The sequence below is a fragment of the Lissotriton helveticus genome, chromosome 2_2 (genome assembly GCF_964261635.1).
Source record: "Lissotriton helveticus chromosome 2_2, aLisHel1.1, whole genome shotgun sequence".
NCBI classification, from domain to species: Eukaryota; Metazoa; Chordata; class Amphibia; order Caudata; family Salamandridae; genus Lissotriton; species Lissotriton helveticus.
In genome coordinates, this window is record NC_136060.1 from 487,007,958 (window position 1) to 487,023,968 (window position 16,011).

Consider the following 16,011-nt stretch of genomic DNA (forward strand, 5'->3'; position numbering starts at 1 on the left):
GGCGGTCATTGAGGTACTTGGGGCCTAGGTCGTGAAGAGACTTGTGTGCGTGGGTGAGGAGCCTGAACGTGATCCTCTTGCTGATGGGGAGCCAGTGCAGGTCCCTCAGGTGGCCGGAGATGTGGCTGCGTAGGGGGATGTCCAGGATGAGTCGGGCGGAGGCGTTCTGGATGCGTTGGAGTCTTTTCTGTAGCTTGGCTGTGGTTCTGGCGTAGAGGGTGTTTCCGTAGTCCAGTCGGCTGGTGACGAGTGCCTGGGTGACCGTCTTCCTGGTTTCGGTCGGGATCCATCGGAAGATCTTGCGGAGCATGCGTAGGGTGTTGAAGCATGATGAGGAGACGGCGTTGACTTGTCTGGTCATCGAGAGGGAGGAGTCCAGGATGAAGCCCAGGTTGCGTGCGTGGTCTGTTGGCTTGGGAGTGGTGCCCAGGGCGGGGGGCCACCAGGAGTCGTCCCAGGCGGAGGGCGATGGTCCCAGGATGAGGACTTCCGTCTTGTCTGAGTTCAGTTTCAGGCGGCTGTTCTTCATCCACTCGGCGACGTCTTTTATCCCTTCGTGTAGGCTAGTTCTGGCGGTGGCGGGGTCTCCGGTGAGGGAGAGGATCAGTTGGGTGTCGTCGGCGTAGGAGATGATGTTGAGGTTGTGTTGGCGCACGATGGCTGCAAGAGGTCTCATGTAGACGTTGAAGAGGGTGGGGCTGAGTGATGATCCTTGCGGTACGCCGCAGATGACTTCGGTGGCCTCGGATTGAAACGGGGGGAGGCGGACTCTCTGTGTTCTTCCAGCGAGGAACGAGATGATCCACTCCAGTGCCTTCTCTCGGATACCGATGTTGCTGAGGCGTTGAGCTAGGGTGCGGTGGCAGACAGTGTCGAACGCTGCAGAGAGGTCCAGGAGGATGAGGGCCGCTGTTTCCCCGTTGTCGAGCAGGGTTCTGATGTCGTCGGTGGCTGCGATGAGGGCGGTCTCGGTGCTGAGGTTGGCCCGGAAACCGGACTGCGAGGGGTCGAGGGATCCGTTCGTCTCGAGGAAGGCGGCAAGCTGTCTGTTGACGGTCTTCTCGATGACTTTGGCAGGAAAAGGGAGGAGCGAGATGGGGCGGAAGTTCTTAAGGTCGGTGGGGTCCGCTGTTGGTTTCTTCAGTAGGGCGCTGAGCTCGGCATGCTTCTAGCTCTCCGGGAAGGTGGCGGTGTTGAAGGAGGTGTTGATAATGTTCCGGAGTTGGGGTGCGATGGTGGAGTCGGCCTTGTTGAAGACGTGGTGGGGCAGGGGTCGGTTGGAGATCCGGAGTGGATAGTGTTCATCGTGCGGGCTGTGTCTTCGGTGGTCACCGTGGTCCAGGTGCGGAGGGTGGCGGTGGGGGGCAATGGTTCGACTGTTGGGTGCGTGGATGGTGCGCCGAAGCTGTTGTGGATGTTGGCGATCTTGCGGTGGAAGAACGAGGCGAGAGAGTCGCAGAGATCTTGTGAAGGAGTGATGTCGTTGTTGCCGGTGCTGGGGTTGGAGAACTCCTTGACGATGCTGAAGAGTTCCTTGCTGTCGTGGGCGTTGTTGTCCAGTCGTTCCTTCAGTGATTTCTTCTTGGTGGTGCGGATAAGCTGGTGGTACTTGCGGGTGGCTTGTTTGAGGGCGGTCATGTTGTCTGTGGTCTGGTCGAGGAGCCAGGCTTTCTCGAGGGTACGGCAGTTCTTCTTGGAGTCCTTGAGTTCGTCGGTGAACCAGGAGGCTTTCTTGCTTCTTGGTCTGCTGGGGGAGTTCTTCAGTGGTGCGAGGTCATCGGCGCAGGCGGTCAGCCACTGCGTGAAGTTGCGGGCTGCTTCATTGGGGTCCGTTGTGCTGGCGGGTGGGTTCTGGCTGAGGGAGGTGGTGAGCTGCTCGGCGGTGATCTTGCTCCAGCTCCTGTGAGGAACCTGTTGCGGGTGGTGGTGGGTCGTGGTCTTCTGAAGCTGAAGTGGACGCAGCTGTGGTCGGTCCAATGAAGTCCTGTGGAGTGGCTGAAGGTGATGTGCTTGCTGGATGAGAAGACGGGATCAAGCATGTGGCCGGCGTAGTGGGTGGGGGTGTTGACCAGTTGCTCGAGTCCGAGGTTGGCGAGGTTATCCAGCAGGGTGGCGGTGTTTCGGTCCTTGTTGTTCTCCAGGTGGAAGTTGAGGTCCCCTAGGAGGATGTAGTCAGCGGAGGGGAGGGCGTGCGGGCTGATGAAGTCCGTGATGTCTTCGCTGAATTGTGTGCGTGGTCCCGGGGGTCTGTAGACGAGGGTGCCTCTGAGGGTCGTCTTTGGGTTGGTGTGTATCTGGAAGTGGAGGTGCTCGGCGGCGGAGAAGGTGTCATTGGAGTCGGTCGTGATGCAGATGGTGTTCTTGTGTATGATGGCAATGCCTCCTCCAGTCTGGTTGACGCGGTCCCTCCGGGTGATCTTGTATCCGTCTGGGATGGCGATGGCGATGTCGGGTGCGGAGGAGGCGTTCATCCAGGTTTCTGTGAGGAAGGCGACGTCTGGTGAAGTTGTGTCGAGCAGGTTCCAAAGTTCGATGGCGTGTCTGTGGATGGAGCGAGTGTTGAGCAGGATGCACTTGAGGTGGCTGTTGTTGGTACTTGACTTGGCGGGTGCGGTGCAGGTCCGGAGGCAGGTGAACTTGCAGGCTTGACAGGTGAAGGGTCCGTGGGTGCGTCTTGGGGTGGCTCGGTGGCAGGCTCTGTTTCGGTCGGGTTTGCGTGTGATGAGGGTGGCGGCGGCGTAGGTCCGTCGTGTGGGCTGGCATCGTCGGGGGCCAGGGGTCCTGGCGCTGGGCGCGGTCCAGGCGTGGATGGGCGTAGACGGGCTTGCCTTTGGTGCGCCTTCGGCGCGCAAAGGGCGCGCCTGCTGCGCTCGTCCGCTGCGCGTCCGCCGTGCGGCCTCCATATGAGGGGCTGAGGGAGGGAGGAGCAGCTGGGAGGCGGGAGCGGGGTGGCGAATGGGAACATCAGGGGGGCGGGGCCGCAGGGTGCAGCGGCGGGAAGCGAGAGGGCGAGGCGGGAAGCTGGAGGGCACAGAAGGCAAGGGGGAGCGAGGGGCAGATTAACAATTAACAATTAAGTTACCAAGGGGAATGACGAAATTACAGGCACAAGCACAAGGATACAATGGGGAGAAAAAACGAAAAAATTACAGAATGCAAGAGGGTAATGACGAAATTACAGGCACAAGCACAAGGATACAATGGGGAGAAAAAATGAAAAAATTACAGAATGCAAGAGGGTAATGACGAAATTACAGGCACAAGCACAAGGATACAGGGGGGAGAAAAACGAAGAGTTAAAAGGGTAAAAGGGTAAAGACGAAATTACAGGCACAAGATCTGATGGAGAAATGAAGGAAGTACCGTACCACAGGTCACGGGTACAAGCCGGTCAGGGCGCAGCAGCGCAGCACGGGGAGGACCACGTGGTGGCTAGGGGGGCGACCTACCTGGTGACCTACCGTGTGCAGAGGTTGCACGGTACATACATCTTGGCTGGAGTTGGTAGCGGACCAGCAGTGTCTGGAAAGGAGGCTTCGGCACATACTGCCTTAGGATCCAATGCACATTCATTCAGCTCTTTTGGAGCGCCTTGCTTCGCAGCGCACTGCTGTATGGGCTGTCTCGGCGGCGCATGAACACGTTTCTGTTGTTGCGCCCAGAGGCGCGTGTAGCTCTATTAGGGATATAGCGGCGATTCTTGGGAGCAGCGGGTTGTCCCTGCATGGCCGATGTGTGACTGACTCTACCCAACACCTTTCTTCTTTTTCTGTTCCACCCACCGCCCTTCCAGATGGACCAGTCTGGCAGTAGTCCCGGCGTTCCCTGAGTGCATTGAAAGGGACCGAGGCGTCCAATATAGCGCCTAGAAGTCATCCGAGACACCAGATTTACAGAGGAGCACTTCCCGGCTCATAACATAACATGTACTTTTCTATAGCGCACGTATCACCCGAAAGTCTCAAGGCACTGAATAACAGATGTATATTGTTACCCAACTCAAGAGTACTCATTTTATCGACCTCAGATGGGTGAAAGGCTGAGTGGCCCTGCTAGGATTAGAACCTGTGACTCTGAGGCGAACACAGGTCCCTACAGTGGATGCATTTATCCACTGCCCCACCAGACCTGGCTTTGGATAGCCGCGTCCTCCCCGAGGGACCGAGGCGAGCGGGGTGGGGGGTGGGGGGCAGCCGCCCAGACGGGAGACCCCAGCCGGAGAAACCGGTTTAAATTCACAGTTACATATTACGGACCAGACCCAAATAGGGTGTCAGGGCGCCTCGTGACAGGAAATTAAACACCATCATAATGAATGTGGAAACTTGCCCAATTACAATAACGCGCCTTTTCTATAGCGCTTTCTACCTCCTGCCGGGCATCAGGGTGCGTTTCAGCTCGCAGAGGAAACAGGTTCGGCTTGGGAAGTGCATGGATGAGAGAGGGGTGCTCTCACAGCATGTGCACTGGGAGCATCTCCCCCCACGTCCACACACCTGTGACAGTGCAAGACAGGCCTGCAGGAGGAAGGGCGTTTTGGGGGGCACTGAGAATTATTAAAATTCATTGACAACCCCGCAAAAAAAAAAAAAAAAACACATAGCACATTAATGGCCAGGGCCATATTTTTTACTATACTGATTTTCAACAGTAATCCTTTATGGGTTCCGGAGTGGCGTGCTACTCGCCAGAAAAGCGCTTCAACACCCATCAGGGGTAACAAGTGCTATATGAATGGAAATCTTTCTTACCCTTTTATCCCTCCGCTATCCTTCTCACTCCAAATAACTGACTAATATCCACCACTGAAACTACTTCATATTTCACAGTATTAATTCACCACTAATCCTTTGTAGGCTTCCTGAATAGCGTGCGTCAACAAGCGCTATGTAAATACAAACCTTTGTCCTCCTCTATCCTTCTGCTATCATTCCAAATAACTAACTAACCTATCCAACACTTAAAATGTACTTGCATGTTTCACTATACTAATTTAACACTAATCCTCTATGGGTCCCGGAGTAGCGTGCTACTCGCCGAAAAAGCGCTTTGACGCCTCGTCAGGGGTAGTAAGCGCTATATAAATGCAATTACAATACAATACAATATAATACAATACAATACTTCTCCTGTCATCCATGGCCGTGTAGGGGCATTACTTCTCTCCAGTAGTGGCGCTCCGCCACAGTGTTGGTCTGTTTTACCTACCCTACTCTGTATATTAACAGTGCTCTTAGTGTTATTGTTCAGCTGCTCCTCCTCTTATCATCTGCGGCTCCTCCTCTTATCTTCTGCTGTAATATTGCTCTGCTGTGTTTCCTGCTATAATTTGCATTGAGGTATGAGGATAATTGTCTCGAGATAGCTTTCCATACAGTTGTCACATACTGGTGCTCCTCATTTTATCACACACTTCGTGTTGTCTACTGCTTCTCGTCATCCTCGTCTGTGACTCTTTAGGGGCATTACTTCCCTCCAGTGATGATGCTCCGCCAGTGGTGGTCAGTGGGCCCTGCAGCAGGTCAGCAGTCATTGCTGTGCAGGTCTTCTTGTTAAACTCTCACCCCTGGAGGTCCCTATCTTACTCCCTTCTATTGGAGGAAGGATGCTCTGGGGGTTCAGTGCTGGGCAGGGTCTCCTTGTTAGCCCCCATCCCCCTTAGCTGACCCTCTCCCTTTTAATGGCCGGCTGCTGTGGAGTCAGTGCTGGGCAGGGTCTCCTTGTTAGCCTCATCCCCCCCAACCCCTGTAACTGACCTTCCCACCCCCTTCTAATGGTGGCAGGATGCTCCGGAGTCAGTACTGTGAAGGGTCTCCTTGTTAATTCCCTCCTCCCAGAGCTCACTCTCTCACCACATTCTAATGGTAAAAGGATACTCTGGACTGGACTGCCATTTATTGCAGTATTGTACTTCTACTTGTATTGTGTACTCTTTTGTAACATGCACACATGTCACTTTTTCCTCCTGTAACGTAACATTTGCTACCTCTTGTATTTTGTTTGCTCTTGAAACATGCACAATTGTCACTTTTACCTCATGTAACATAACATTTGCTTTTGTAACATGCTCACTTGTAATTTTCTCCTCATTTATCACTACTGTTCCTATTGTGAAGCGCTCTGACACCTTCGGGTAAAGTCCTCGCTACATAAAAACGCATAAAATAAAAAATAAAATAAAAATAAAAAAGTGTGAGGGGATGTTGGAGGGAGGGGAGGGCAGGAGAGGAGGGAACTACAATGAGCAGTGAAGGATTAAACTAACTCTGCACAGAAGTTTGGGGTTCTTAGGTGGGAGGGGGGGCAGCCAGGCTGCAACTGTTCATTATACCACCAAGGATTACCTTCACATTCCTAGCCCCTAAACTCTGAAATGCTTCCCCTCTCTCTCCGAGGGACCTATAAAGCCATCTTAAGGGCATCCAGAGAACGCAGAAATGGTCTCTCTAAGCTAAGGGGGAGCAGAGACCTATAGACGATTGCACTGTGATGTGCATGTTTTTTTAAATTCTGTAGCACAGATTGTTTTCCACGCTACAGGAGAACACACCAACAAGGTTAACACATGGCTGGTAGCACCATGCTATGGTAGACTCTTCCATAAACCTTGAAAAAAACAGCAGCTGAGGATGTAGTCTAATGGTTAGGGTGGTGGACCTCAAATCTGGAGAACGAGGTTCGAGTCTCGGCAATGACGCTCAACATCCTGTGATTCTGGGCAAATCACGTAATCTACCCGCCCCTAACAACAATGAATGTGCCCTTGTGTAACGCAACAGGTGCTCATGTGAAGCGCTTCAATACCTTCAGGTCAAGTTAGCACTGTATAAATCTGAGGGGGAAAAAATAGCAGTGAAAACCAGCCTAGCTTTACTCATAGCCATGCCATCATGCTATGTGATTTGTGAGGAGTGCCCAAAACCATGAACATGTCACCAAGCTCTCACTTTCTTCAAATGACAACACATTGATTCTAAATGAGCTATGAGAACTGCCTGCCTTGCCTACAATGCCCAACACCCCCAGAAATCTCTCATTTCCAAAAAGTTCTCTCTGTACCCAGTTCAAGAGGTGTGCCTTGCACAGAGCCTCCCTTTTCAGGCAAATTTCTGAAAGTGCTGACTTAACCTTCGACTTGTAAAAATGCATGTGGGCCTCATATACACTGAACATAGACTGTCTATATACTATGCATCAATGAAGAAAGCAAGCAATAATAAAAGCAAAGCGTTCCATAAACACCGGTAAAACACAGTTTCAGTTATTTTTTATGGCGCGAAAATGAGTAACCACTGAAAAGCACTGTTTTTTTGAGGTATTGAAATCCCTAGAAAACACTGAAAAAACACCAACAGAATTTACCAAAAATAGAAACTGAAAACAGGAAAGCCTAACTATGGTGTAGGACGATGGATAGACTTATGTTGACTGAGCGAGCAGTGTACAAAATTAGAGCCAACCCTCGCAAATGGAACAAGATCTGGGAGGCATGGAATACGTACAGAGGGGATCTATGCAAGCCTCTTCCTGAGGAGGAGGAAGACAGCTCAGGAGATGAAGATGAGATAGATGAATGAGACAGTAGGGAGTGGGTGGACGATCAGAGGAAGGTAGGGACCGAGTATTGGAGGTACTGCTTAGCCTGGAGTTCGGAGGGGGAGGGACAATAGCCTAGGAACCCTGAACCGGCAAGTGACATTGAGGATAAAATGTGGTGATTAACAGTGATTACTTAATCTGCGTGAGTCTAAAGTTTTGTTTTAATTTCTAGAAAAGTAAGACGATATATACTCTAATACTATATCCTGAATGCCTTATATATTTTACCAACATTTGCTGCCGGACCGGAAGGTTGTCGGCTGAATAGCTGTGTACTGTTATGGACGTGATGCTGAATGTGAAACGTTATCCTTTGTTATGATGAAAAACAGCACTGTATTGATGGCAAATCTAAATAAAGTCTTACATTTAAAAAATAATACATTTTTTTTTTAAAACAGTTTTACAAGTCTTTGTAAATCAGTGTGTGCGTCAAAACACAATGCTGGATACACGGGAACGTCCATGTTCCATCCATGTAACACCTACCCGACTGAAAGTAATGCAAGGAAGATCTATGTGCTGCGTTGCGTTACTTTGTATTTACTAAAGCAAGCAGTGCCGCACAAATCGACTTTGCATGGCTTACGACATGCTCAAACTGATTTGCGTCAGGGCTGCACCACAAAAGTGAGGCAACCCCTCGCAAAATGGTAGTAAATCTGGGCCCTGCTATCAGAGCCCTAGTACTTATTGCACGTGTTGCACGCTTTGAACACAGCACATTTCAGCATCTTCTGCTCACAAAGTCCACGCCTACGCTCTGTACCGAGCTTCCCCTGCAGTCAATCATTAAAAGTATATCTTTGCCTTTGACACTGTACATCACTTCGCTGTCTTTTTGCTGGGCTCAGCCATACAAATACTGCATAGATACATACATATATGCTCCTATTATGCATTCAATAACCTGAATGAGTTACCGATTGTTGGTTCCATGCAATGTGGAGCACACTGTATCCACACCTTGTGTTTCCAGTGCCCATGTTGAAATAAACATGTACGGCCTGTGGGATGAACACTACAGGCAAACGCAGGGCACAGGTTCTGATGACCTTGTGTCATCTGCCCCACACAGAGAATCTTTGCACCTCCAGTCTGTAGCTCCTTGTTTGTGCTAGCCACACCACCTACCTCTAAAATTATAGAAACTTGCTGTTCCAGGTGGGGCCAGGGGAATCTTCTTTACTTTTAAAAGCATTATATGCAACCAAATGTATTGTATATGTCACCAGGATGGATGCTAAACACATTTTGTACGATTTTCAATCCCTGAGTGTGATGGTTGCGTACTGCCCCTCGATTTTAAGCAGATTTAGTTTTCAATATTTATTTTCAGGTTAAAACATATAACCATCTCATCCCTCTTCCTTGTCACTACCCTCACATTGACTCATGTCAGCGAAACAACCTGACCCTTCCCCTGGAAGTCCTGTTTCTAATACTCAAGCAATAGAGAATGGGGGTATGGCATAGTGACTGCAAACAGCAATACTCACTGTAGGTGGCAATTTGGTACTAATACTCCTGTTTTGTTAGGAGACTGGTGTAGGAGAGTGGGGTCTGCAATCCCATGGCCAACCCAGATTTTTGCTTTTTGCTTCACTGATTTACGACTTTCCCTGGCTGTGGGCCTGCTAATCAGACCCACAGCCTAGCTGTTCTCTCTCTAAATTGACAACCATGTACCTTAGGTGCATTTACCAATTGGTACTGGGCCACCTTATCAGTCCCTGTACAGAATACCTTAGGTATCCAGGGCATAGGTGTACCCAGGGCCTACCAGGGGCTGAAGCATGTATTATGCCACCCGTGGCTGGCCATCTAAACAGACACAACTGGCTGCACGACAGCTGGGGCAAGGTGGTGTAATCACCCATTGCTTTAGATATAGTTCCCTATATCTAAACCTAAAATGGACACATATATTCCTATCAGTCACTCCTATGGAAGGCCTTATCAATCCTGAAGGCAGAGTGCTTGGAATTATCTGAGATGGTGCTCTGGCATGAGCTGAGCCCGTTTGCAGCTTGCGGAATCAAGTCCTAATAGCTGTTCCATGATAACGCTATACCATATACTCTTAAGTGCATTATAATCCTCGCGGTTAAATGCTAACTCTGGTATAACATTATCAAAACATGTCGAGTAAGGTGTCATACGAATTGGAATACTACCCCCTCGCCAATTCTGGCGACGGGGGTAGCATTCCACCCTTCTAGAGGGACACGACATGTATGTAACTGTGAACCCCGGTTAAAGTCAGACACAGCCTCAGCTCCACAAAATGGATGCTGCCACCAAGACACAAGTCTGCCCTCCTGCTGCTGGGAGTCCTTCCAGCAACGGAGGCCTGGACAAGGGGTTTCCTGTCAGGGGCGGTGCTAGCACCATCCCAGACAGGATTTTGTGTATCCCAGGTAGGCAGGGCTGAAAGGAAGGTGACTGCAAGTGGCACCCCGGTGCTCACTGTGCATATGCCGGCTCAAACCAGTTCCAGGGGCACCGCAGCCCCTGAGCTGGGGAGAGACTGGACAAAGGAGAGGGGTGTAACCACCCCCCTCCTGGTCCCACCCATGGGCAGGACCTAGTCGCGTGCCAGCCCCTTTTCTTAGAATAAAGGTAGGAGCGGGCACCCTTCCCAAATCAGATCATCTTGAAACTTGAACTACTTTCCACGAAAGGAACTCTTGTCATCTCTGAAGACTCTCCCTTGTGGCTAAGGAGTAGCCACCCTGCACCAGCAGGCACCATCGAAGCGCTTGCGGTTTGCTGCACGTCCATCCTCCGGATCAAGACTGCCCAGCTCGACAAGACCTGGATTCCCTGCCATCTCTGACCTCTACCTGCATCATCAGCCCAGCTGAGATTCGTGGGTGTGACGAGACCCGTCGGACTGGCCATCTTCAAGACCTGCACGACGCTTCACCAGCACGACCCCCGAGAGACCCTCGAGTAAGTGCACTGGGGTTTGAGAAGCCCCAACCCTAAGCAGCTCCAGCACCGAAGTCCAGCCCCCCAGCATCCACGAGGTCTGCGTGGGGCCCTTCTGCTTCCTTGCTGCTTGCCACGTTGTCCGGTCACTTGCCCGTTGACTAGTGACCCTCTGACGACGTACCACGACGTTTTTCACCGCTGGTCTAGGTCCCCTAGACTGGCCCTTGCTCCTTGTCCAACAAGAAGTGCCCTGGACCCTCCTGGTCCACTCCAGACGCCATCTTGACTCCACCGCGTGGGCTTGCCTTTGCCAAGGTTTGTTGCTCCAATCTTGGATCCCGCATCGCCGACAGCAGACACCCTCGTGGGACAGCTTGCACCTCCAGCCTGGACGCCGACAACGCCTCCTGGCCCGTGTGGTTGCAGAGTCCTGCGTCGCCCACTCACCTGGTCGAGGTGACTTCATCCGGTGCCATCCTGGTGCCCACACAATCACTGGCTAGTGATTAAGAACTGAGTCCCCTCTGCTTTCAGGTCGTCTCCTTCCCTGATCCAGCCTTGGATCACACCGAACTTCTTCACTGGTCGCCTGCCAGCAACATCTTCTTTCAGGCTCCATAGACTACAACGAGGATTCCCGATGTCATTTGAACCCTATGCAGCCGCAGCCCCTGGGCTAGGTAACTCGAGCATTTCGGTGCTCCAGCACAGGTTCACTCTACTAGTGTCCAGATCCTTTTTCGTTTTTAGTCTACCTAGTCGGATTCGTCCGGAAACAGTAACTTTAAGAACTGCTAGCATCCATAGACTTTGTCCCGCATCCCGCGTAAGAGTTCCCACTCTGCACCCGGGTTCCCTAGGCCTCCTGCTCCTAACCGGAGGGTTCAGTAAGGTAGTCCTAGCGGTCCTGAAGCCTTTGGATTGTGTTACTTACCTGCTAGTATTTCACATTCCACTTTTAGAGTATATGGTTTTTCGTGCCCCTCGGGCATCTGTGTAAATTGTGCAACTTGTAGTATTTTCGTAAGAGTGTTGTATTGTGCTTAGCTCCCTGACTCATAAAGAGTTCAGGGTAGACTTGTTATTAATAAATATCCTTTATTTTTATAACAACTTGTGTGGTGTCCTTTCACTTGGTGTTCTAGGGGTATATGTGATGGTAAAACAGCTGGCTTAACACGCCCTCTAGAGTTTAGCCTAAAGACTGCTCTTGTCCACGCTACTAGGATAGCTGGTCTAATAATGTTGACTTACAACCAATCATCAATAAGGGTTGTTTGGAATGATACAGAGTGATCACTAGAATAGTGAACACTACATATCAGGCCAACTTCTCACATTGGTGTGCAGCGGTTGGGATTTGAGCTTGCTGTTGTTTTTACCACACACGTATCCTAAGAATATCATTTGAAAGATCACATAAGTACCCAGGTACATATAACTTAACTTAGAATACTCTGAGTTCTACTGAACCAGCTGTTGTAGTGTAACAGGGCTTAGCACACCCTGACTACAACTCTTAGCAAGGGATCAGTAGGTAAACCCATAGTGTAGGTAGGTGCATCACTTACACCACACTAGAAGCATGTCTACCATGGAGAGTCTTCAGAGGCTCCCCTTGTGGCTAGTGACCCTCCACAGGTCATTTCCAGATATGCAGCTCTCAGTTTCCAGGAGATGAGACAATTGTGTACCTCCAGGAAATTGAAACAGGGTTATAACCCTACCACTCCTTTTCTGTTAGGTCTCTTAGAGACTTATGATGCTAGAAAGGCTTCTCATACAGATGGGAGCATGCCCCCCTTAGCAGGTACCCTTGGTGATCCTGACCTCACTGAAACAGTAGATGTAGAAGAGGAGGAGGAAGAAGAGGAAGTCTCTGGGGACGAGGCAGACAAAGGTCCTGAGCTAGTCAGCAGACTTACTAGGGCCAACTTAGACCGACATAGGGAAGGATCTGGGGGACCCCCAGTACTGACCCTAGGCAGGCCTAACTTTGGAGTTAGAAGAGATAGGTCTCATTCTAGGGACTCCAATAGATCTGTGCACTCCCATGCCTCTTCTCAGAGGAGAAAGACTTCTCCCCAGAGGAGAATGACCTCCCCTCAGAGAAGAGAACATGAAGCAAGGATGAAACAAGCCAATCTGAGGATTGAGAGGGAAGAACTTGCCATTGCCAAGGAGAAGCTTGCCTTTGCTAGAGAGCAACAGTTGAGTGGGGCAGTCCCCACTGGTGGCAGCATTATCCCCAAGGATAAAGACAGGAGTTTTGATACTAGACACCTGAGTAAAATAGTGCCCTCCTTTAAACAAGGGGATGACATCCACAAATGGATGACTGTTTTGGAGAGGGCCTGCACTGTCCAGTGCATCCCCCAGAGTCAGTGGGCAGCTATATTGTGGCTCTCCTTTGAAGGCAAAGGTAGAGATAAGCTCCTCACTACTAGAGCTGAGGATGCTAACAATTACCAAGTCCTGAAGAATACACTGATTGATGGGTTTGGCTTAACAACTGAACAGTACAGGTTGCTGTTCAGAGACACCCAGAAAACTCAGTCTCAGGATTGGGCTGATTTCGTAGATTGTGCCACTAAGGCTTTTGAAGGCTGGTTACTGGGAAGTAAAGTTACTGATTACACAGGATTGTATAATCTAATTAGGAGAGAACAAATCTTAAGTAATTGTCAAAATCAGTTGTTGCATCAGCACCTTATTGACTCAGATCTGACCTCTCCCCAAGAATTGGGAAAGAAGGCAGACAGATGGGTCAGGACAAGGGTCAAGCAGCAGAACCAGAACCAGGGTGGTGGCCAAAAGAAAGCAGATCCCAAGGGTAATGAGAATAAGCAAAATGACCAGAAGTCTTCAAAAGGGCCCCAACAATCCAAAGAGGGTGGGTCCCAGAATTCCCAAAAGAAGAAGAACAATGGTCAGAAGAAACCATGGTGCCAGTACTGTAAAAATAATACTCACTAGTTTAGCGAGTGCACCAAGAAAGGCCCAACTCCTACCACTACTGCCCCTAAGGCACCTGCACCCCCTAGTACAGTTAGTAGTGGTAGTAATCCTCCTAAGGCTATAGTGGGGTTAACCCTGGGAACTGAGGCGGGCTCTGACTTAGTCAGAACACCTACTCAGGCTGTTCTTGTTTGTACTGGGGACATGGATATGACCCCTACAATAAGTCCCAGTACTCTGGGCAAGTACAAGCAGACGCATTTGATTAATGGAAAAATGGCTCAGGCCTACAGGGACACTTGTGCCAGTGTCACCATGGTGACTCCAAACTTTGTGGACCCTGACCAGGTAATACTGGAATCAGACTACCTGGTGACCAATGCTAGCAATGCCACTACCTCCCATAGTATGGCACTTGTTAATTTCTCCTGGTCCCAGTGACCCACTGGCATCACATTTTGACTTGCTGTGACTAGGTCACAGGCCAAGAAATGCCCAGCTGAACTAGTGCTGGATCCTGGAACAATGGACCAGACACTACTCAAGAGAAAGAGCAGTAGGGGTAAGGTTGACCCTTCCCCCCTGCCTCAAGTAGAGGATCAGCTCTCTCAGGAGACTGACCCCAAGACCCCAGAATGAACTGTCCTATAAGAGCTTGAACCAGAACAGGTTAAGTTTCTTGGGACAGGGGGCCCTTCCAGGGCAGACTTGAGGCAGGCACAGTTAGACTGTTCCTCTCTTGAACCCCTCAGACAGCAGGCTGCTGCTGAGGCTGCAGGGAATGCCACAGGTGCCCATAAAGTGTACTGGGATGATGGACTCCTTTACTCTGAGGCAAGAGACCCCAAACCTGGTGCTACCAGGAGGCTGGTCATCCCCTTGTCTCCGAGAGGTTTCCTTCTCACCTTGGCCCATGAAATTCCCCTGCAGGTCACTTAGGCCAGAACAAGACTTGGGACAGGCTTGCCCCACACTTTCACTGGCCCCATATGTCTGAGGACACTAAGAACTTTTGTCGTTCATGTATCACCTGCCAAGCCAGTGGCAAATCAGGTGGCACAACAAAGGCCCCCCTTATACCACTACCTGTGGTGGGGGTTCCCTTTGAAAGGGTGGGGATTGACATTGTTGGACCAATGGACCCCCCAACAGCATCTGGGCACAGGTTTATACTGGTGGTAGTGGATCATGCCACCAGGTATCCAGAAGCTATTCCCCTTAGAACCACTACAGCTCCTGTTGTGGCAAGGGCCCTGGTTGGAGTTTTCTCCAGAGTGGGGTTCCCTAAGGAGGTTATCTCTGACAGAGGTGCACACTTCATGTCAGGATACTTGACTGCTATATGGAAGGAATGTGGTGTCAATTACAAATTCACCACACCCTATCACCCACAATGCAATGGGCTTGTTGAAAGATTCAACAAGACCCTCAAAGGGATGATAAAAGGGTTACCTGAAAAGCTTAGGCGAAGATGGGACATCCTTTTACCCTGCCTTCTGTTTGCTTACAGAGAGGTCCCACAGAAGGGGGTTGGTTACAGCCCTTTTGAGCTTTTGTTTGTACATCCTGTAAGAGGACCCCTATGTCTTGTGAAGGAAGGATGGGAGTTACCTCTCAAAAAGCCTAAACTTGACATAGTGGACTATGTACTTGGTCTCCGCTCCAGGATGGCAGAGTACATGGAGAAGGCATCTAAAAACCTTGAGGCCAGCCAGGAACTTCAAAAAGCTTGGCATGACCAAAAGGCTGTCCTAACTGTTTACCATGCAGGACAGAAGGTGTGGGTGTTGGAGCCAGTGGCCCCAGCAGCTCTCCAAGACAAATGGTCTGGACCCCACATCATCATTGAGAAAAAGGGAGAAGTCACCTACTTGGTGGACATGGGAACTCCCAGGAGCCCTCACAGAGTACTTCATGTGAATGGGCTCAAAGCATTTGTTGACAGGGAGGACATGGGCTTGCTCATGGCCACAGATGAGGGACAGGAGGAAGAGAATGACCCTCTCCCAGACCTGCTCACTCAGAACCCTGATGATGGGTCAGTAGATGGTGTAGTCTTTTCTGACAGCCTCTCTGAGCATCAACAAAAGGATTGTAAGCAAGTCCTTCAATCCTTCAGACAAATGTTTTCTCTGACCCCCAGTCAGACAAACTGGTGCACACATGAGGTGGACACTGGAGACAGTCTGCCTATAAAGAGTAAAATCTACAGGCAACCTGACCACGTCAGGGACTGCATAAAAACTGAAGTACAAAAGATGTTGGAATTGGGAGTCATTGAACCCTCAGAGAGCCCTTGGGCTAGTCCTGTAGTTCTAGTGCCTAAACCTCACACCCAGGATGGTAAGAGAGAGATGAGGGTTTGAGTAGACTACAGGGGTCTCAATGCTGTCACTAAGACAGATGCCCATCCAATACCTAGGGCAGATGAACTGATAGACAAGTTGGCTTCTGCAACTTTCTTAAGTACATTTGACCTGACACCTGGTTATTGGCAGATCAGGTTAGCTGAGGATG

At 50.3% G+C, this 16,011-nt stretch overlaps 1 protein-coding gene across 4 annotated transcripts in view; it reads left to right on the forward strand.

Moving 5' to 3' along the window:
• The window catches only part of LOC144821906 (uncharacterized), a 545,035-nt gene that overhangs the window by 216,461 nt on the left and 312,563 nt on the right, over positions 1-16,011 (forward strand). The gene's annotated exons all lie outside the window — the stretch shown is intronic.